Source organism: Arachis stenosperma, chromosome 5, assembly GCF_014773155.1.
Source record: "Arachis stenosperma cultivar V10309 chromosome 5, arast.V10309.gnm1.PFL2, whole genome shotgun sequence".
Classification (NCBI taxonomy): Eukaryota; Viridiplantae; Streptophyta; class Magnoliopsida; order Fabales; family Fabaceae; genus Arachis; species Arachis stenosperma.
The window spans coordinates 31423249-31445424 of record NC_080381.1 but is presented as its reverse complement, the minus strand read 5'-3'; the positions used below and the strand labels follow the sequence as shown (position 1 = coordinate 31445424).

The following is a 22176-nucleotide window of genomic DNA, read 5'->3' as shown; positions in this document are numbered from 1 at the left end:
CTTCTTCAGAAGATGCCTCTTTAGTACTGTTGGATGCATTTTTCCATCTATTCAGACTTTGAGAAATCATGTTGACTTGCTGAGTTAACATTTTATTCTGATCCAATATGGCATTCAGAGCATCAATTTCAAGAACTCACCTTTTCTAAGGCATCTCATTACTCACAGGATTCCTCTCAGAGGTGTACATGAATTGGTTATTTGCAACCATGTCAATGAGTTCTTGAGCTTCTGCAGGCGTTTTCTTTAGGTGAATGGATCCACCTGCAGAATGGTACAGTGACATCTTAGAGAACTCTGATAGACCATAATAGAATATATCTAAAATGTTCCACTCTGAAAGCATGTCAGCAGGACACTTTTTGGTCAACTGTTTGTATCTTTCCCAAGCTTCATAGAGGGATTCACCATCTTTTTGTTTGAAGGTTTGAATATCTAGTCTAAGCTTGCTCAGTTTTTGAGGAGGAAAGAACTTAGCCAAGAAGGCCGTGACCAGCTTATCCTAGGAGTCCAAGCTATCTTTAGGTTGTGAGTCCAACCATGTTCTAGCTCTATCTTTTACAGCAAAAGGGAAAAGCATGAGCCTGTAGACTTCAGGATCCACCCGATTGGTCTTAACAGTCTCACAAATCTGCAAAAATTCAGTTAAAAACTGATAGGGATCTTCTGATGGAAGTTCATGAAACTTGCAGTTCTGTTGCATTAGAGCAACTAGTTGAGGTTTCAGCTCAAAATTGTTTGCTCCAATGGCAGGGATTGAGATGTTTCTTCCATAAAAGTTGGAAGTAGGTGTAGTATAATCACCAAGCATCCTCCTTGCATTATTATTGTTGTCATTATTTTCGGCTGCCATCTCCTCTTCCTTTTCGAAAATTTCTGTAAGTTTGTCTCTGGATTGTTATAATTTAGCTTCTCTTAGTTTCATCATCAGAGTCCTTTCAGGTTCAGGATCTGCTTCAACAAGAATATTCTTGTCCTTGCTCCTGCTCATATGAGAAAGAAGGGAACAGAAAATAATAATAGGGATCCTCTTTACCACAGTAGAGAGATTCCTTTATGTGAGTATAAGAATAAAAGAGTAGAAGAAGAGAAAAATTCGAACTCAAAGGGGAAGAGAAGGTTCAAATTTTGAGATGAAGAGAAGTGTTAGTAATTGAATAAATAAATAGAATGATATGAGAGAGAGAAGTTTTTGAAAATTATTTTTGAAAAAGGGTTAGTGATTTTCGAAAATTAAGAGAAGAAATAAAATTAAAATTAAAATTTGAAATAATTAGTTAATTAAAAGAATTTTGAAAAAGGGTGAGGAAATTTCGAAAATTAGAGAGAAGAAAGTAGTTAGGTGGTTTTGAAAAAGATAAGAAACAAACAAAAAGTCAATTAGTTAGTTGAAAAAGATTTGAAAATCAATTTTGAAAAGATAGAAAGTTAGAAAAGATTTTGAAATTAAATTTTTGAAAAAGATATGATTTTGAAAAAGATATGATTGAAAAGATATGATTGAAATTTGTTTTGAAAAAGGTTTAATTTTTTTAAAATTAAAATTAATTACTTGACTAACAAGAAACTAAAAGATATGATTCTAGAAATTAAAGATTGAACATTTCTTAATAAGAAAGTAACAAACTTCAAATTTTTGAATCAATCACATTAATTGTTAGTAAAGTTTTCAAAAATTTGAAATGAAGATAAGAAAAAGATTTTGAAAAATATTTTTAAATTTTCGAAAATCATAAAAGAAAAATGAAAAAGATTTGATTTTTGAAAAAGTTTTGAAAAGATAGGATTTTTAAAATTAAAAATTTGACTTGACTTAGAAGAAATAGCTAAGTTTTTTTAAAAATGTTTGACTAAGTCAACTCAAATTTTCGAACTTTTGAGAGAAATAAGGGAAAGATATTTTTTATTTTTGAATTTTTAATGATGAGAGAGAAAAACACAAAAATGACCCAAAACATGAAAATTTTGGATCAAAACCAATGATGCATGCAAGAACACCATGAATGTCAAGATGAACACCAAGAACACTTTGAAGATCAAGATGAACATCAAGACTTATTTTTGAAAAATTTTCAAGAAAAGAAAAACATGCAAGACACCAAACTTAGAACTTTTCAATGCTTAGACACTATGAATGCAAGAATTCATATGAAAAACAACAAAAAACACAAAACAAGAACATTTAAAGATCAAACAAGAAGACTTGTCAAGAACAACTTGAAGATCATGAAGAACATATGCATGAATTTTCGAAAAATGAAAAAGTTTTTAAAACATGCAATTGACACTAAACTTAAAAATTGACATTAGACTCAAACAAGAAACACAAAATATTTTTGGTTTTTTTTATTTTATTGATTTTTTTGGAATCCATTGATTCTTTTGCGTCTGTCACTACGCCCAACAATCGCGAGTTTAAAGCTTATCACAGTCATTCAATCCCTGAATCCTACTCGAAATACCACAGATAAGGTTTAGACTTTCCGAATTCTCAAGAATGGCCGCCAATAATTCTAGCTTATACCACGAAGATTCTGGTTAAGGAATCCAAGAGATATTCACTCTAGCTTTCGCTTGTAGAACGGAAGTGGTTGTCAGGCATACGTTCATAGGGACGGATGATGATGAGTGTCACGGATCATCACATCCATCAGGTTGAAGTACGAATAATATCTTAGAATAGGAATAAGCTTGAATTGAATAAAAGATAGTAGTAATTACATTAAAACTCGAGGTACAGCAGAGCTCCACACCTCAATCTATGGTGTGTAGAAACTCCACCGTTGAAAATACATAAGTGATGGTGGTCCAGGCATGGCTGAATGGCCAGCCCCCAAAATATGATATGAATTTGAACAATAGGGAAAAGGACCCTTAGTACAATAGTAAAAAGTTCTATTTATACTAAACTAGTCACTAGGGTTTACAGAAATAAGTCTAAGTGCAGAAATCCACTTTCGGGGCCTACTTTGGTGTGTGCTTGGGCTGAGATTGAGCTTTGCACGTTCAGAGACTTCTCTTGGAGTTAAACGCCAAGTTGTAACGTGTTTTTGTCCCAAACCTTGCTTTTACACCCGTCTTCTTGTGGATCACCATTGTTCCCACCGGGTGGCAAGTAATCTAAATTCTCATAGAGACATCCAAATAACCTTCTAGACCCATTCAATTGAGCTCTACACCAATCCTTGCACTTCAATTTGGAGCATACAACCATATTGAACCTTGCTTGACAACTTTTGCCACTAACCATCTTCCTCTTACTCTTAATGCCACAAAGAGCTCTAAGTTGACCATCCGTCTCCAGTAGACCATATTCAAGTGGAAAAGTAAAGGATAGAAATTTTACCCACTTGAATGTTGTATTGGATGGTGATGGCTTTGGAAGAGGTCTTGCAAGCTCCACTCCCATGTGTTCTTCTTTGAATTCTTCTACTTCTTTGCAAGCTTCCTCAATTTTAACCTCTTCCTCTTGGTAGCTATCTTCTAATTCAATCTCTTCTTCATTGCTTACCAAGGGCATGGGAGGTTGTGCATCTTCCTCTTCTTCCATATATGAGGGTGAAAAGTTCTCTAATTCACAGGAGTATAAACTCCTTTGATTGGTTTCCTCACTTTCTTCCATAGGATCTTGCATTGTATCTCTTGGGAAGGAATTTGCTTGTTCCTCTTCCTGGTTCTTGATTATCATCTGCACATATTTCTCTACATTTTTTACACTTATTTTTATATCATGTAGGAATTCTTTCATGAGAAGCTCAAGATCTGATGGTATTTGAGATGAATAAGGAGATGGTGGCTCTTGGTATGGGTAGAAAGATGACGGTTCTTGATATGGATAGAAAGATGATGGTTCTTGATATGAATATGGAGATGGTGGTTCTTGGTATGAATATGGAGGTGGTGGCTCTTGATAGTTGGAACATGGAGCATTGAAATTTCTTTGGTTTTGAATTTGCCAACCAAAATTTGGATAGTTCCTCCATCCACCATAATATGAATCACTACTCGGGTATGAATAGTAACCTATGTGATATCTCTCCATTATTTTTCCTTAGCACAAAACACCAAAAAGGGGGTCATACTCGGGTATGAATAGTAACCTAGGAGAATATGTTTTCAAGCTGTTGTTCAAGTAAAGAGCTTTTTCAAGTTTTACAAAAACTCAAATAGAAAGAGGGTCATACTTCCGTTCCACCCAAATTCATAAAATAAAGAGCGAAGACAATTCTTAAATTATAAATTCATACATGAATTAAAATAGAAAAAGTAATAAAATCAATCCATACATATAGACAGAGCTCCTAACCTTAACAATGGAGGATTAGTTGCTCATGGTTCAGGAAAGAAAATAAGGATTCTGATAAAATGTATAGAGTTCCAATCTGATGGCCTTCAAAGTTAACTAATGGAATCCCTTTTTATAACTAATCCTAATAAATTTAAAATCTAATTATCTAAAATTAAAAATAATATCTTTTCCTAAAAATAATATTTGAATTTAAATCAGAATAATCAGCAAGTCTTCAGTTGATGGGTGGAGACCACATGTTTTGTCCATTCTGCAGCTTCTAATTTGTGTTTTCTAGGCTAAAAACTGGGTCAAAACAGCCCATAAATCGTCCCCAGCATTTTTATGCATTTTCTGCACGTGGCATATGTCACGCGTACGCGTTAGTCACGCACACGCGTCGCTGAGAAAATCTTCAAATCACACGTACGCGTCAGTCACGCGCACGCGTCACCATGGAAAGCTCCAAATCACGCGCACGCGTCAGTCACGCATACGCGTAGCTCCTCGCTGCCATCTCCTTTTGTTCTTGTGCTGCAGAAACTCCATCAAATCCAGTCGAATGCTACCTAAAATAAACAGAATTGCAAAAAACTCAAAGTAGCATCCATATTGGCTAAAAGATAATTAATTCTTTATTAAACTCAACAAATTAGATGCAAATTCACTAGAAAAAGATAAGAAAGATGCTCACGCATCAACAGGCTGAAATATTTTTCTCCTTTGTTTTCGTCATGTTTTCTCCCTTTTTGCTTGATTTCTTCCACTTCTACTAAACCATTCTTGCCTCTAGGACCTGAAATCACTCACCAAACATATCACGACATCGAATGGCATAAAAGTGAAATTAAAATCACTAATTTAAGCACAAAAATGGATTCATCAGTTATCCCTCCTGCCCCTCAGGATGCAGCGACTGGAGTGAAGCTAGACCCTTTGTGATTCTCTCTTTTATTCCTTTTTTTATTGTGTACTGATATGATCCAGTTTGTGGACCTTTTGAACTCTTGGTTTTGTAACTATTTGCATAACTCTTCTGACGCTTTATAGTTGCTTCTCAGCAACTTTTTGTTTTTAATCAAAACACTTTTACTCCTGGGTTGCTGTTGGGCAACCTTTGAGTCTTTAATTAATGTTTTAATTTTTTGTGTTTGACTGTTCTGGTGGTGTGCTGGCCGACCTTGGCAAAGTATTTTCACCTTTAGGTTGTTTTCTTAACCTTTGTACGGCCTTATGTTTGGAGATGGCATCCCTTCATGGGTTCTTATGACCTAGGATTAGGGCGTTTGGAGCTTTCTGGGCTAGCATCCTTTGAGGTAGGGTTCTATCTATGAAATTCTACCTTTGCCTTTTTGGACTACGCCTTTTCTTACTTGTATTGACAACTTTTATTTTCCTTTTGGCGATGTCGTCCTTTGTTGGTTGGTGTTGTAGGCTTTGTTTTCGGTCGGCGTCTCTTTAACGATCTCGTGGTAGTGTTCTTTCGTGAATTTCTACCTTCTCCTAGCTTTGCGTGAGTTTAATGTTACTCTATTTTTGGACGTTTTGGTCCTTTGCAACTTGACCTTTGTAGGCTTTTAGTCGATTCCAATAACTTTTTGGGTAGTGTTCTTGTTCAGAACATTTCTTTTAGTTGAATTGGACGACTTTGGAGCCTTTCTTGATTTCGTGATTTCTTTTTTCTTTTTAAGTAGCGTCCTTTTAGGGACGCCTACCTTTTAGCTTAGCAACTTAGGTACTAGGTTTAGCCTTTGCACGACATTGGTCCCTTTTCAATGATCCTTTAGTTGGTCCGACTTTTCTGTCAGGCCTTTTCAAGTTATTTTTAGTAACACCGTTTTTTATCCAACCTCGTCAGGTCGCTTTGTACGAGTTACTTTTTATAACTTTGTGCATTAATTTGGGTTTGTCGCTTTCACCTTGCCGACCTGTGCGGTCGAGCAAAGAATTTTGTGTTTTGTCGATCCTGAATTAATGCGTCTTAGCAGGAAACTTTTTAGAAAATTTGTAATTTTTATATATAAAAAAGGTAGAATGTAAGGAAAAAATGTAAATGAGAGTGTATACATATGTAGGGTTACCCTATAAGTCGGGCTCAAGACCCTTTGGTGGGAAAGAAAGTGCACCTTACCTTGGCTCAAGACCCTGCTTCTAGCTGTAGTACCTTCTTAGGTTACAGGCGTGCCAAGACCTTGGGAGCTCTCGCTCTTGGAGGTCGGCCACCTTATAATAACCTAGGGGTGCACAGACCCGGCCCGGCCCGAAGGCCCGGCCCGGTCCCGAACACTTTAGGAACTAATTTGGAGTGATTTCATCGGGTTTAGGGTCGGGTACGGGTCTCAAAAATAGACCCGGTCATTATTTCGGGTCGGGTCCGGGCCATAGCTCGGGTCACCCGAAGTCGGCCCGGTGGCCCGGTCATCATACACAATTAATATTTTGTGTTATTAGTCATGGATCATGACTATTCTTACGTGGAATTTAAGTATTGTAAACCTTAATATTTGTGTTATTAGTCATTATAAGACTATAAGTTAATGTTTTATGTTTAGAATACATAAGATTTTAGACTAATACATAAGATTGTGTTATTTGTATTGATTTAAATATTTGGTATTATTAGACAATATTAGTATTTATTGTGGTTATGCTTTAATTTTGAAGAATGGTTGGTTCTTGTTATATTTTTCTAAGTGAATTTTACCATGTTAACTAATGGTTGGAGCCTTGGAAATTTGGATATTTTTACATGCTAGTTTACAAGAAGGTATCAACGTAATGTAATGTTAACGGCCCGGTTTTCACCCGATTTTCACCCGGTATAATTGTGGCCCGAAAGTGTATTGGTTTCATCGGGTCTAGGGTCGGGTTCGGGTCTAATAAATAGACCCGGTGTATATTTCGGGCCGGGTCTGGGTCACATCAAACCCGGCTTCACCCGGCCCATGTGCACCCCTATAATAACCTTTTCCAAGTACGTCTGTAACTCGGTATGGTCCTTTCCAGTTAGCCGCTAGCTTCCCTTCACCTGACCGACCTCTCCGATATCATTTTGGATTAGGATGAGGTCGTTGGTAGCGAAGCTTCATTGGATTACCTTTCAGTTGTACCTTGAGGCCATTCGATGCTTTAGGGCTTCCTCTCTAATGCGAGCTCTTTCTCGGACTTCTGGAAGCAGGTCGAGTTCTTCCCTTTGTGCTTGGGAGTTGGTACCCTCATTATAGAAGATCGCACTAGGGGATCTTTCTTCTACTTCTACGGGAATCATTGCCTACATTCCGTAAGTAAGTCGGAAGGGTGACTCTTCGGTGGTGGAGTGTGGTGTTGTCCGGTATGTCCATAGGACTTGTAGGAGCTCTTCAGCGCAGGCTCCTTTTGCGTCCTGTAGTCGACGTTTTAATCCGGCCAATATGACTTTGTTGCCAGATTTTACCTGTCCATTGGCTTGTGGGTGTTCTACTGAGGTGAACTGGTGCTTGATTTTCAGATCAACGACCAGGTTCCTGAAGCCCATGTCGGTGAATTGTGTCCCAATGTCCGTGGTGATAGAATGGGGAACTCCAAACCTTGTGACAATGCTTCTATACAAGAACTTCCGACTTCTTTGAGCGGTGGCGGTGGCCAGTGGCTCTATCTTAATCCACTTTGTGAAGTAGTCTATTCCTACAATGAGGAATTTGACTTGTCCTGATCCCTAGGGGAATGGTTCGAGGAGGTCGAGCCCCCACTTTGCGAATGGCCAGCGTGAAGTGACGCAGATGAATTCTTCAGGTGGAGCGATATGAAAGTTGGCGTGCTTCTGGCATGGGGGACATGTTTTGACGAACTCTGTTGCTTCCTTCTGTAAGGTCAGCCAGTAAAAACCGGCTCGAAGTACCTTTTTGGATAGAGCTCGTGCACCGAGGTGATTGCCGCACATGCTGCCGTGGACTTCTTCTAGGACTTCCTTTGTGGTGGAAGTCGGGATGCATTTTAAGAGGGGTGTTGAGATCCCTCTCCTGTATAGGATGTCGTGCACTATGGTGTAATATTGTGCCTCTCGTATGAGTTTTTTTGCCACCTTTTTATCTGTGGGGAGTGTTTCGGCCTTGAGGTAGTTGATTTTGGGGGTCATCCACCCTTGGTCCTGGTCTGATATGTTTAGGACCTTCTCTTCCTCCGAGGTTGATGGATTTTGTAGGGTTTCATGGATGAGGTTTCTATTGTTGTCCACTGGTTTGGTGCTGGCTAGTTTTGAAAGTGCGTCGGCTCGGGTGTTTTGTTCCCGAGGTATATGTCGGATGTCATATCCTATGAAATTCCTGAGCTGTTCTCTGGTTTTGTTTAGGTATTTTTTCATGGTGGGATCCTTTTCCTAGTATCTTCCTTCTATTTGTGATGTGACTACTTGTGAATCGCAAAAGATGGTAAGCTTTTGGGCTCCAACTTCTCTGGCTAGCTTCAAACCAGCCAGTAGGGCTTCGTACTCGGCTTGGTTATTTGAGACGGGGAGCTCGAACCTTAAGGATAGTTCGAGTTGGGTTCCTTGGTCACCTTCCAGGATAACGCCGGCTCCACTCCCAGCTTTGTTTGATGAGCCGTCAACGTAGAAGTTCCAGTCAATGGAGGTTCCTGGGGTGTCGGTGTACTCTGCGACGAAGTCAGCTAGGTACTGGGACTTAATGGCCGTCCAAGCTTCGTACTTAAGGTCAAATTTGGATAGCTCAATTGCCCATTGTAGGATTCTTCTAGCCAGGTCGGTTTTCTGTAGGATGTTTTTCATGGGTTGGTTGGTCTGTATTCTGATGGTGTGGGCTTGAAAGTATGGTCGAAGTCGTCGGGAAGTAAGTATGAGGGTGTAGGCGAACTTTTCTATCTTTTGGTAGTTTAGTTCAGCCCCTTGTAACGCCTTGCTGATGAAGTAGATGGGTTGTTTTCCATTGTCGTCTTTTCGGACGAGCGTTGAAGCTATTGCCCAACTTCACACGGTGAGGTATAGTATCAGCTCTTCTCCCGGTAGAGGTTGGGTCAGGATGGGTGGTTGCCCTAGGAATGTTTTGAAGTCTTCGAAAGCTTGTTCGCATTCTGGGGTCCATTCGAACCTCTTTCCTTTCCTTAATGTTGCATAGAAGGGGAGGGATCTTAGCGCCGATCCAGCTAAGAACCTGGACAGGGCCACTAGTCATCCGTCCAGCTGTTGTACCTCTTTGATGCAGGTCGGGCTTTTCATGTTGAGTATAGCTTGGCATTTTTCTACGTTTGCTTCAATCCCTCTCTGGGTGAGCATGAACCCAAGGAATTTGCCGGCTTCTACCGCAAAAGTGCATTTTGTGGGATTTAGTCTCATCTTGGGTTTTCTTAGCATTTCTTCTCTTTGGGTTATTACTAGCATGTCGTCTACATCGACTTCCTTCAGCTTCCTGATGTGGTCGGCCAATACTTTGTTCATCAACCTCTGATATGTAGCCCCCGCGTTCTTGAGTCCAAACAACATGACTATGTAGTAGTAGTTTTCTTTCGGGGTTAGAAACGAGGTCTTCTGTTGGTCGGGTTGATGCATTGGGATCTGATTGTACCCCAAGTAGGTGTCCATGAAGGAGAGGTACTTGTATCCCGATGAGGGGTCGACTAGGGTGTCGATATTTGGGAGGGGATAGGGGTCTTTTGGGCAGACTTTGTTGAGGTCGGTATAGTCTACACACATCCGCCACTTTTCATTTGGCTTTTTGACCAGTATGACGTTGGCCAGCCACAGTAGGTACTTGACCTCCCTTATGAACCCTGCCTCTAGTAAGGCTTGTACTTGTTCCTCTACGACTTGTGACCTTTCCGGGACGAGCTTTCTGCGATTTTGCTGTACTGGTCGAGATCTGGGGTACACTGCCAGTCAGTGGCACATTAATCCGGGATCTATGCCGAGTATGTCTACGGCTTTCCATACGAAGAGGTCGGAGTTATCCCTTAGGAGCTTTATTAGTAGCTCTTTTAAGTCTTCCTTTAGGTTTGTACCTATGTTTGTTGTTTTATCTTGGGTGTCCCCGATTTGAACCTCTTCGGTTTTACCTTCTGGTTGGGGACGAAGTTCTTCGTGAGCCTGGGCTCCGCCAAGTTCAATGGCATTGGCCTCCTTTTCTCTGGGATCACCTTTTAGGTTCAGGCTTTCATTGTAGCAGCGTCGCGCGAGCTTTTGGTCTCCTTTTATGGTGGCTATCCCTTCCGAAGTTTGGAACTTCATGCATAGGTGTGGAGTGAAGACTACTGCGGAAATCTGATTTAGGGTCGTCCAACCTATAAGGGCGTTGTATGCGGAGTTCACGTCAACCACAATGTAGTCTATGCTCAGTGTTCTGGACCGCATTTCCTTTTTGGAGGTCGTGTGCAGTGGGATGTACCCGAGGGCTGGATTTGGGCGTCTCCTAGCCCGAACAGGCTGTTGGGATATGCTCTAAGCTTCTTTTCTTACAGTCCGAACTTGTCGAAGGCGGATTTGAATAGGATGTCCGCGGAGCTTGCCTGGTCAATCAGTGTTCGGTGGAGGTTGGCATTAGCTAGTATGATGATAATGACCACGGGGTCATCATGCCCAGGGATGATGCTCGCGGCGTCTTCTTTGTTGAAGGCGATAGTGGGGAGGTCGGGTGACCTATCCCCTTCTCCGACATGGTATACTTCTTTAAGGTGTCTTTTGTGGGATGATTTGGAGATTTCCCCTCCTGCGAAGCCTCTGTTGATCATATAAACGTGCCTTTCTGGGGTGTGAGGGGGACGTTAGGCTCGTCCGTCCTCTTCATCCCTTCTTCACTTTTTTGGCTCATTCGTTCTGTTGGCTAAGAATTGATCTAGTCTTCTTTCTCGGGCCAGTTTTTCTATAACATTCTTCAAGTCCTAGCACTCATTAGTGGGGTGTCTGTAGATCCTGTGATATTCGCAGTACTCGGTCCGACTTCTTCCCCTTGTGTGTTTAATTGGGCGAGGAGGTGGGATCTTTTCTGTGTTGCATATTTTCCGATAGACGTCCATTAAGGATACCCAAAGAGGTGTATAGTTATGGTATTTCCTGGGCTTCTCTGTGGATTGGTCTTCCTTTTTCTTTGACTCCTTATCTTTGTCCCGAGATGGGTAGGAGAACCCAGCTTTGGAAGTTTCTCCTAGTCGGGAGTTTTTCTCCATGTTGATGTATTTCTCAGCCTGTTCTTGCACTTCATTCAAGGATGTGGGGTGTTTTTTAGATATGGAGTGGCTGAAGGGCCCCTCACGTAAACCGTTGATGAGTCCCATGATAGCTGCTTCTGTGGGGAGGTTTTGTATGTCGAGGCATGCTTTATTGAATCTTTTCATGTAGCCGCAGAGGCTTTTCCGATCTCCCTGTTTGATCCCTAGAAGGCTTGGAGCATGTTTAGTTTTGTCCTTTTGTATGGAGAACCGGGCTAGGAATTTTTTGGCGAAGTCGTCGAAGCTTGTGATTGATCTCGGGGGCATACTGTCGAACCACTTTATTGCCGTCTTGGCCAGGGTGGTCGGGAGGGCCTTGCAACGAATTGCATCTGAGGCATCCGTTAGGTACATCCGACTCCTAAAGTTGCTGAGGTGATGAGTTGGGTCAGACGTACCATCATATGGGGTCATGTCAGGAGCTTTGAAGTCTTTTGGGACTTTAGCTTTCATAGTTTCTTTCGAGAACGGGTCTTGGTCTTTGTGGGGGCTAGTTTCGCGGTCGGATCGAGGGGTTTTAGCTTTCAAGTCAGTTTCGAGTTTTAGGAGTTTTTCTTCTAGTTCCCGATGCCGACTTGTTTCTCTCCAGAGGTCCCGCTCTGCTTCTCGTTGTCGTTCGGCCTCTTGTTCGAGCTATTTGAGGCGATCCTGCTGTTCACGGATGGCATCTAAGATTTTTGCGCTGTGGGGTTGCTTGTCTCCCTTGGAGTGGTTTGCCTCCTTTGGAGACGGTGGGGCAGCATCCGTGTTTTTTGTTAGTGTGCCGTCTTCTAACCCGGAGGCGTGGTCGTTGTAAGGAGGGTTGTTTGCCATGACGGTGGGATGACTTCTAGGTTCCCCGACAACAGTGCCAATGTTTCGAGGGTTACCTGAAACTTGGAGGTCGATCTCGGGCGAGATCTTCTGATTTTGATCAAAGCTGCCGCGTCTGACTTATTGGAGTATAAGGTGCTGCTGGTTCTCGATTCACCGGGGGGTGGTAGTACCTGCAAGAGACTCCGATGCTTAAGTCAGTACGGGCTTTAGGCAGATTTTTTGTAGAATTGGAGTATGGGTTATACCTGGGTGCTCTAGTGTATTTATAATGGTGCTTGGTGATCTTCTTTTGGGATAAGTTATCTTATCTTATCTTTGGTGTGTGGGTCGCACTTTTGCCAACCGCTTTCTAGTGGGCGGTGATTCTTTTATTTTGGGCCTTTTTGGACTTCTGCGGTGATTCGTCCGAACTCTTTTATGAAGAGGTCGGTGGCGACCAACCTTTAAAGAGGTCGATCGCTCTGATATAGTCTGACCCAAATCCTATAGTTCGGTCCATGATATAAACACTAACAAAATCATTATTTTTATTTTCAATAGTTGGATTGTATATAAGTAAATCAAAGAATGACAACTGACCAATCAATAAATACACAATGGATTATTGTTTTTCCTAATTAAAATCAATTCATAATTTTTTGTTGACAGGATTAAAAATCCACGAATTCGTGGGTTAGTCCAAATGAATACGAATATAGATACAAGCCTCTTTTCTAACACTCTTTTATAGAAAGTAATATCCACGTGGACAAGAGTACTTATCTTTAACCCCAAGTTGGTACAGTAATCCAAAATCTTCGCACACAATAAAATAATGTAAGAAAAAAAATATGCGAGTATATGATCCGCTTTTTCTTTTTTTTCTTTTTTTTGAGAGAAAAGAGTGTATCTCAGAATGATGTGAGAAGAGAAATATTTGATATTGCTACAGAGCTATAAATCGGTGCTTCTGATTTGTTTTTTTTTTTAAACAAACAATCTCAAATAGGATGGTCCGATTTGTGATTTCGAAAATAAAAAAAAAATTAATGTTAAAATCAAACCGTTCGATCTTTATTTTAAAAAATAAAAAAAATTATTAAATACAAATCAGACCCTTCAATTTGTAGTTTATTTTTTTTTAAACAGATCGGATCCTCCGATTTGTAGTTTTTTTTTTTCAAACAAATCGGACCGTCCGATTTGAATAAAACACCATATAAAAAAACACCTAATCTTCCAATAACAATGTATTACACATATATTTAATCAATATAAAAATAATTAGCCTATATGATTAGATTCGTTTTGAAAGATTATTTTTTTTAAATTAGTCATTAAAATTTTTTTTAATTAAATTTGTTCTTTAAAAATTTTATATTAGTCATATTAGTTTTTTTATTTTTTCGATTACTAATAATATCAAAATTTGTTGACATGATATGTTAAATGATACCATACAAATCACAACACACCTAATTATTTTAATTGACTGTTAATATGATAAATTTATACAATTAGATTAAATAAATTTTAAATTGTGAAAATTTTGAGACATTGAAATTTTTTAATTTGAGATTAATTATCTAATCTAATTTCATAAATGTTAACAATTAATTAGAATTGTTATATATATATATATATATATATATATATATATGTAAATTTAATATATTATATTAATAAATTTTGACGTTATAAATAATAAAAATGATAAAAGAATCAATATGACTAATTTTAAATTTTTTAAAAAACAGATTAATTAAATTTTTATTTTAAAAATTAATTTAAAAAATGAGTAATTTTTTAGGAATGAATTTAAATATTTATCTTATGTTTAACTTGTGTTCAGGAAAGATTTGATGACTCATGCCTTGGGAATAGGGTTAAGGTCTCAAGGTCTTATTATTAGTGCCCTTGAGCATAATATATACAAAAGGATGAGTGTGAGATGCAAAAAGTGAATATTGCAATTTTGGATTTTGTCATTCCATTGGTTCCCACCAATATATATCCTCCATCATAAGGTCCAAACAATAATAATATACATATGTGGAAATTTGGGTTATTGATTATGATGATGACTTTTGTAGAGAAGCTTATAATAATTTACCTATTATTATTATGATATGTATGGAAAGGTAAATGACCATAGTAATTATGTTCTTCAAATCTGAATGCTAAACTGTAATTAGCATTTTCTAGACCTATGAAAGGACGACACATGTTCACCAAAATATGTAGGAAGGGGGACCAAAACTTTGAAGTGGGCACATAACATGCTTTAATTTTTGTCTTAAATGTGTATACTATATAAACCATGCACGGCACTTTATTACCCTTATTGTTTCCTTATTATCTCATAATAAAAAAAATATTTATAACCTTCCCCACGTATAGTTCCTTTACATGCATGTGAACAAAATATAATCTTTAAAGTGTGAAAGGGAATGAAGAATCCTAAGTATAAATCCCATAAAGCCAAAAATTCTTTTACCCTCTTTTTCAATATAAATTGTTAGGGCTTGTTTGGTAAGAAGTTTAATAAAGGACAGTTTGTTGCATAAATATCCCACATTAACACAGGATTTAAAAAAATTAAGCCCTGTTTAAAGAATGCAATATAAGTAGTTTAATTTAATAATTATATCGATGATTAATTTTATATTTCGAATTTGTGATTTTGAAGTCATACTTTTCAAACATACAATTAGTAGTGTATGGTTTAAGGCTATTTATGGTTACTCATTTTTTATTTTTTTTAATATAAATTATTAATATTTTATGAATTTAATTTTGATATACTAATAATGTAAAACGTTTTACATAGTCGTACAATCACATCGATTTTTTTATATAATCAATGTGAAAGGTAATTATTTTTGTTGATGTGGCGTTATGTAATTAGATGTACGTGTAAAATTACTCTAGACTGATAATATAATAAAATTAAACTAGTATTTTATTACTAAAATGAATCGTTAGTAAATATTTTAAAACCATGTATAAATATATCTTAGGATTATGCGGGTCATATTTCTCACTTTCTTTTTTAATGAATTTCCAACTTTTGGTGGTCATATGACAAGGATAGAGGGACCCAAATTGAAAATTCTTACCTTTTCTTTTGGGGGTTGTAAAAAAAAAAAAAAAAAAAAAAAAAAAAAAAAAAAAAAAACTAGCTATGTGCTCGTGGGGTAGCTGCAAAAAGTTTTATGTTGCTGGTCCCTTAAGGGATAAAAGGTTTCAAAAGCTACAATGATTCTAAGTACTCAGATATGGTTTTATGAGATTTTGATGCTGAATACAAGACATAGCACTAGTTACCCTCAAGTCCTTGAGGCACTCATTGTCCCCATTCTACAGCAGATTTTTTTGATAGAAAGAATGAAAGACAGATAATAAAAGATAAAAGTAAAATAAAGCAACAACAGGACACATATGATTATATGATGCCAGAAACTTAATTAATTAATTAATTAATATATATTTATTAGTAAAATTCCTGACACACACGTCTCTTCTATTAATAATGAATCTCATGGTCACAAGTCCCAACCATATGATCATTTTGATTAGTCTTCCTTGATAATAATATAATTTATATGGTGCTACGCTAGCATGCACAAATAATGATATACTATTATTCAGTCCCATTATTAGTCATTTCAAGAAATAATATATATATGCTACATACATGGCATGATAGAGTAAGAACAATTTTGAAGCATTTATATTGATTTATTTGATCTTTGGATGCCATAAAAAGAAGGAGAAAGTTATGAAATGGGGTATATATAGATAGATGATAAGGGGAGGTAGCTAGGGTAGTGTTTCGAGGGGGAGCGTCTAAGCGTGGATATCGTTGGTGTTCTTTATTAATGCCTTTGTGATAGTGCCTGTCATGCATGGACCTCCATATACTCACTCAAAGACAGTGGAGGAAAAAAGAGTCTTGTGCATAATCATCTCCACCACATCAACAACCCTAATCTTTCAAATTAAAATCAATTTTTTTCACTTATTTTTTTAATATCTTATTTTAATTATATAAAGTATTTAAAATATTTTTTATTTTAATAAATAATAATATATATTATTTCTAAATTTATTTTAAAAATATATCTTAAAGAATAAAATTGGATATGTTGACATGTGATCATATTTAGATGAGTCTAAACCTGTCTATAAAATAAAAATTTTATTTTTTTTATCAAGACACAATTAGATACCGTAGACACACATGTCGAACAAATATTAATAAATATCGTATTCAAAATATGTTTGACACGCGGACATGACAACCCAACAAAGTAATCCATGCTTTAATTTATAGATCACTAAAGATAAAATCCAAAACATAAAGTTTAAACAAATCAAACAACTATCGCTTGTGCTAAGTGTAAAAATTAACTAATCTACTCTTGGTTTGATGGATTATTGATAATTAGTTAGTTACTACATGTGTGATGCAATAGCATGATAAAATTGGGCTCTCTTGTCTTTCTCAACAAAAAGACGTTCCAAAACAAAAGACTTTAATAATTTGAAAGCAGTATGACATGCCTTCAGCTTATTAGCTTACATGATAATGAAAGTAAATCCAAGGAAAGTGCTTCGTGGCAGCCAAATATGGCTAAGTGCAAAGTATAGATGAAGTTAAAACAACAATAATGATGACTACACATGATTTATCATTATTTAACGTCAAACTGCTTCAATAGTATTTCGCTAGTAATTAAGCAAATTTGTCTTCTTCCTAATAATTGTCTCACCTAATAAGAAATTTCCTCAAATTTATTTTCGAGGATAGAAAAATTCAAATTAAAGACTAATTATATATAATTTAAAGTTAATAAATTAAATGAATATTTTATAATAAGATGTCCAAATATATACTACATATCATTAGATAAGAAATAAATAAAAAAGAATGTTAACAAATTATCAAAATTTATTTTTTTATTATTAATTAATTATTAATATTTAAAAATATAAAATAAAATATATTATTAAATTATTAAATTAAAAAATTAAATTAATAACTAAATAATAACTAAAAATAATAAATTTTGATACTCCTGGTATTTAACTAAATAAATGACACATGATCTTGAGGGGCCGCAAAGAAGTTGAGTGGTGAAAAGTTTTACACTTTTTACTTTGGTGGCGCGCTTGTTGCATGTATTGTAATGTAATGTAGCAATGAGAACCAAAGAAAAAGATGAAATTGACATCAAGAAAGATGGAGGAGCTGTTTAACCGAAAGATTGTAGCCGAATTTTGTATTGCATGATTATGAAGAAATAATAATAATAATAATAAAGATGAATTGAAAAGAGCATATAGAGTTGAGAAAGTACAACGAAAATGCATAGATAGGACTAATTTTACATTATATATATATATATATATATATATATATATATATATATATATATATATGAAAAGGTAGAAATATATTCTGATCTCTCCCTTTACTCTTTCATATTTATTAGTTTACCATTCTTTTACTTTCATAAAGCTTAAAAGGTGAGTTGTAAATTCTGTACACTTTTTTCTCTTTCTCTGATTTTTTTAACCAAAATATTGATGAGGGTAAATGAAATTAAAATAGGAAGGAAATCGATCACCATATACAGTGGATTCGAAAATATGGAAAGAGCCCTAACACCTTCCGACCACTTTAGAGAACACTAATATATATATGATGATATTTTTTTCCTTTTTCAAATTAGTATTTGGATCTTATTATTGGTGATCAACTGATTTGGTTTAATTTTGGTTTGTAATTATTCTTATTACAAGTCTCATCACATCTGTTAATAATAAGATCTCTAAATAATTTATAAGTGATGTATCTTTGATAATTTTATATATGAACTAATTTTTGGGTTAAATTAGATTGATTTAATTTCAATTTTAATAGTTTTTTAATATAAATTTATTATTTATTTTCTAACTCAAACTCTAATATACAAATTAAAAGAGATCTATTTATCATAATTTCTGACTAATAAACTAATTCGAAGTTTATAATGTCATCAAAAAAAAAATAAAAAAGTGGTTGAGGTTCAAATTAGGTACAATCCTCCTCATACTTTACGAGTTCACATTCGGTTAGTAAACCAAGAAGAAAAAGTTTAGTTGTGTTTGAGTCACATGGCATTAATTAGTGTTGAGTTTTAGATTTAGAACCCCAATGGAATTATACTAGATATCTTTCATTTGATCGTACTTGCAATGTGGTCACTAATTCCCACTTTGCATTTTCATATCTACAAGGGGAAAGGAACTATACTTAGATAGTAAAAGAAACCCGGTTTAATTACTAAATATAAATATTAAGCTTATAATTATCATGCCACTTAGTCAAAAGCATTCTTTGTTGGCTTTGTTTTTAGTTTAATTTGATCAATTGCCGAACACTGTTCACATTACTTTGCACGCATTGGATTTTTGTAACTTTGGAAACTTGTATTAAAAAAAAGGTGCTAGTCCTTATCTTCATTGGGACTAGTATGAATTTGATTAAATGAATTAATTAGAATATAATCCATATTGGTCCATTAGAAAATTATATTGATTAATAGTAATAATAGAATATGTGCTGAGAAAACAAAAAAGAAAGAAAAGGGATAAAACGAATCATATTCTGTCATCTTCAACTGCAACATTCCCTTTATGGTCGGAAGTGACAAAAAGATTTAAAGTTTATCACAATTTTACATCAAGAAATAAAAGTTTAAAATCCCTTATTATTCTATTAAGTGTGACAAGGTACAGATTGTTGTGGCATAACATACACTATGAAGTTGTGAAGTGGGTTAGACCCCGAAACAGTATAAGCATGATGAAGACATATTTGACATGCAATTTGCCAACTTGGGACCCATTTTTGGAGAATTTGGATCAAATATTTTTAAGTCTTTTCCTTGCTACTTTTTGGTTGAGAGTATTTAGAAGTGCTTAAGTTGGGCTACGGTTGTATATACAATTTACAAAGTTATTTCCTATCAATGGATATATATTTGCTTCATAATAGGAAAGAAAAAACTTGGAGCCTTTTTTTTATGTTTTTGTGCATAGCTTGGATCCATGGATTTAATTAGCTGAAACTCAACATTTAAAAAAAAAACATTACGTCATCCCTTCAAATAATAATAATAATAAACTTTCATTGCAAGTTTTGAAGATTAAATATAATTAATAGGGGTGGCAAAGCGGGCCGGTCCGCCCCAACCCGGCCTGTCCCGCCTAGGTCTACCCATAAATGGAATGGGTCGGCCCGCTCCGTCAACTAAAATGGGTTCAAAATGCTAATTCGTTCCGCTTTATGGCGGATTGGCGGGTCGGCGGGTTAGCCCACTTGACTCTTTTTATTTTTTTGAAAAATAAAATTCATTAAAATTAACTAAAAAATAATAATTAAAAAAATCAAATACAAATAAAAAATAGTCAAATTATAATATAATTTTTTATTATCTTTTTTTTTAATTTTTAACTTCAATAAAATTGTTTAAAATAATATTTGTCAATAGAACTATCTTTATTTTAAAAAACAAGTCACATAATTCGAACAAATATACGAAATTATAAAATAAAATAAATAAAGTTAATAACTAAAAGAAGAATAAAAACAAAAACAAAAAAAAAATGTTTGAAAATTCTATAATTATTAATTTTATAATAATAATCACTCTTTATTTAATAAAAAAAAGAAAAATAAAAATCTTCGATCCAGCGAATTGGCCGCCCCGCCCCGCCAAAATCCGCCAATTTGACGGTGCGAATTTGACAGATTTTTATAATTTGGCGGACTCCAAATTCTAGTCTAATCTGTCTTTTTAGTGGATTTAATAAGTCAGTCCGATGAATTCAACCCATTTTACCACCCTAGATATGAAACAAAACAAGGCATTTAGATGACTAAACTCTGATTCACAATGCTAATAAACTTTCATAATTCATATATCCTTTTTCACCAATGTTAGGATGGACCAATGTATTCTCTGATATTTATCTTGAATTTGAGTTACTATTAACTGATTTTCCATTTTTTATTAAAAATATTATCTTCCATCCTAGTATTTTTCTATTATTTATAATTATTTTTGCGAAAATGTGATGCATATGAATTTTATATTAATGACGTATGGCGGTATGGCATTTGCTTTTCTTTTTCTATTTGGAAAAGCACTTGAACGTATTATTTTTTTAGAGTAAACACAAATTAGTTCTTAACAAATTTTAAATAACTGAATATTTTGGTTTTTAATAAATTTTTTAATCCTAAAAGTTCTTAAAAAGTATTCCGGTCAAATGGTCTCACTTACTTTGAATAAAATTTTTAACATGTATGTTAGACAAATAAGTTTTTACAAATTTTATTATAAAATAATTAAATTTTAAAAATTTATTATAAAATAATTAAATTTTAAAAATTTATTATAAAATAAAATAATCTTTTTTAGAGAGATCAATTCGTAAAAAAAAATTAAAATAATAAACTTATTGAATTTAAAATATTTAATTTATTTTTTAAATCAATTTAAACATTTACTCTATTTTGTATGGAATTAGATTCTATATTTTTTTTTCTACGATATTTCCTAACCTGACTGATTAAAGACTAATTCGTTGTGGTAATGAACTCTATTTAAGGGTTTGTCGATGACAAATAGATTATTGCATGCATAAAGCGAGATTTAAACTCCCAACACTTATTTAAACGAACTACTGACCACTAAACCAATCTAATTTAGTTAAATCTTATATGTTTTTATTGGTTGAGATTTATACAACTTCGCCATTGACAGTTGTCTCTCTTTTGGACATTTAGAACAAGTTTCTTTTAAGAGCCCGATTCTATGGCAATGTTGATTGTTGAAGCCCTTTTTGTTTTTTCAAGTTTGTTGTTATTGACATTTAAATCTAATTCTTAAGTCCGTTGTGCACTTGTCCTTTTTTTTTGGTCATAAACTTTGCTTTTTTTTTTCAAAAAAAAAAAACAAAAACAAAACACTAGTCTTATAATAGTAATCAATTTTGTTCTAGTCATCTCTAATTTGAGATGAGGTTAAATAAAATGAGCTCATTTTTCTTTAAGCAAAGTATCAAAAGGTTGATCTCGTCATAAACATGTACATACAGATTATACATATACTCTGTTATTTTTATTTACAAGGAATTTCACACGTGTAATTGATAAGTCAATAATGACATCATTTGAGAAATGTTGAGAGACTTGATAATTAAAAAAAAAAACTAACATTTTTACTCAAATATTTATAATGTTGATAAATTTATCCTTTAAAAAAAATAAAAATAATTTTATATCGATAAAAATAAATTTCTCTTAATAAAATTATTTAAATCCTAAAAAATTATTGAAAATTTTTAAATTATCTTTTAATTTAACCTAACCTAACCTAACCCCTACTCTAATCTTAATTATTCCACTTCCAATTTTTAAGTATGTGTTTGAATTTCAGTTTGCACAAAATTGATTTTGTAAAATTGATTTTGATGAAAAGTAAGTTTGAGTTAACGTGATTTATATTTGGCAATCTTTATATCAAAATTAATTATAGTAAAATAAATATTGTTTTAATTATACTACTCAAAATCACTTTTAGATAAAAAATTACTAAAAAAGACATTCATCTAAATAATTTTTTTTATATACATACAAAATCAGAAAACTAACAAAAATAATATAAAAAATATTTATCATATAAATAAAATAAATACAATAAAAAATAAAAATATGAAAGAGAGTATTATAACTTTTATAATGTCAAACAAAAAAAAATATTCTATAACTTTTCTAGTACTGTCAGTACTCTTTAATTTAGTATTATTTTGAACTATAAATTTTTATTATTTATGACTCTATTATT

General features: G+C 34.6%; 1 non-coding gene across 1 annotated transcript; it reads left to right on the top strand.

The window, feature by feature from the left end:
• Positions 1 to 340: 340 nt before the first annotated feature.
• On the top strand, positions 341 to 448 carry LOC130984424 (small nucleolar RNA R71). The gene has a single exon (XR_009088362.1). It is a non-coding gene; the product is annotated as a small nucleolar RNA R71 (small nucleolar RNA).
• Positions 449 to 22176: the final 21728 nt, after the last annotated feature.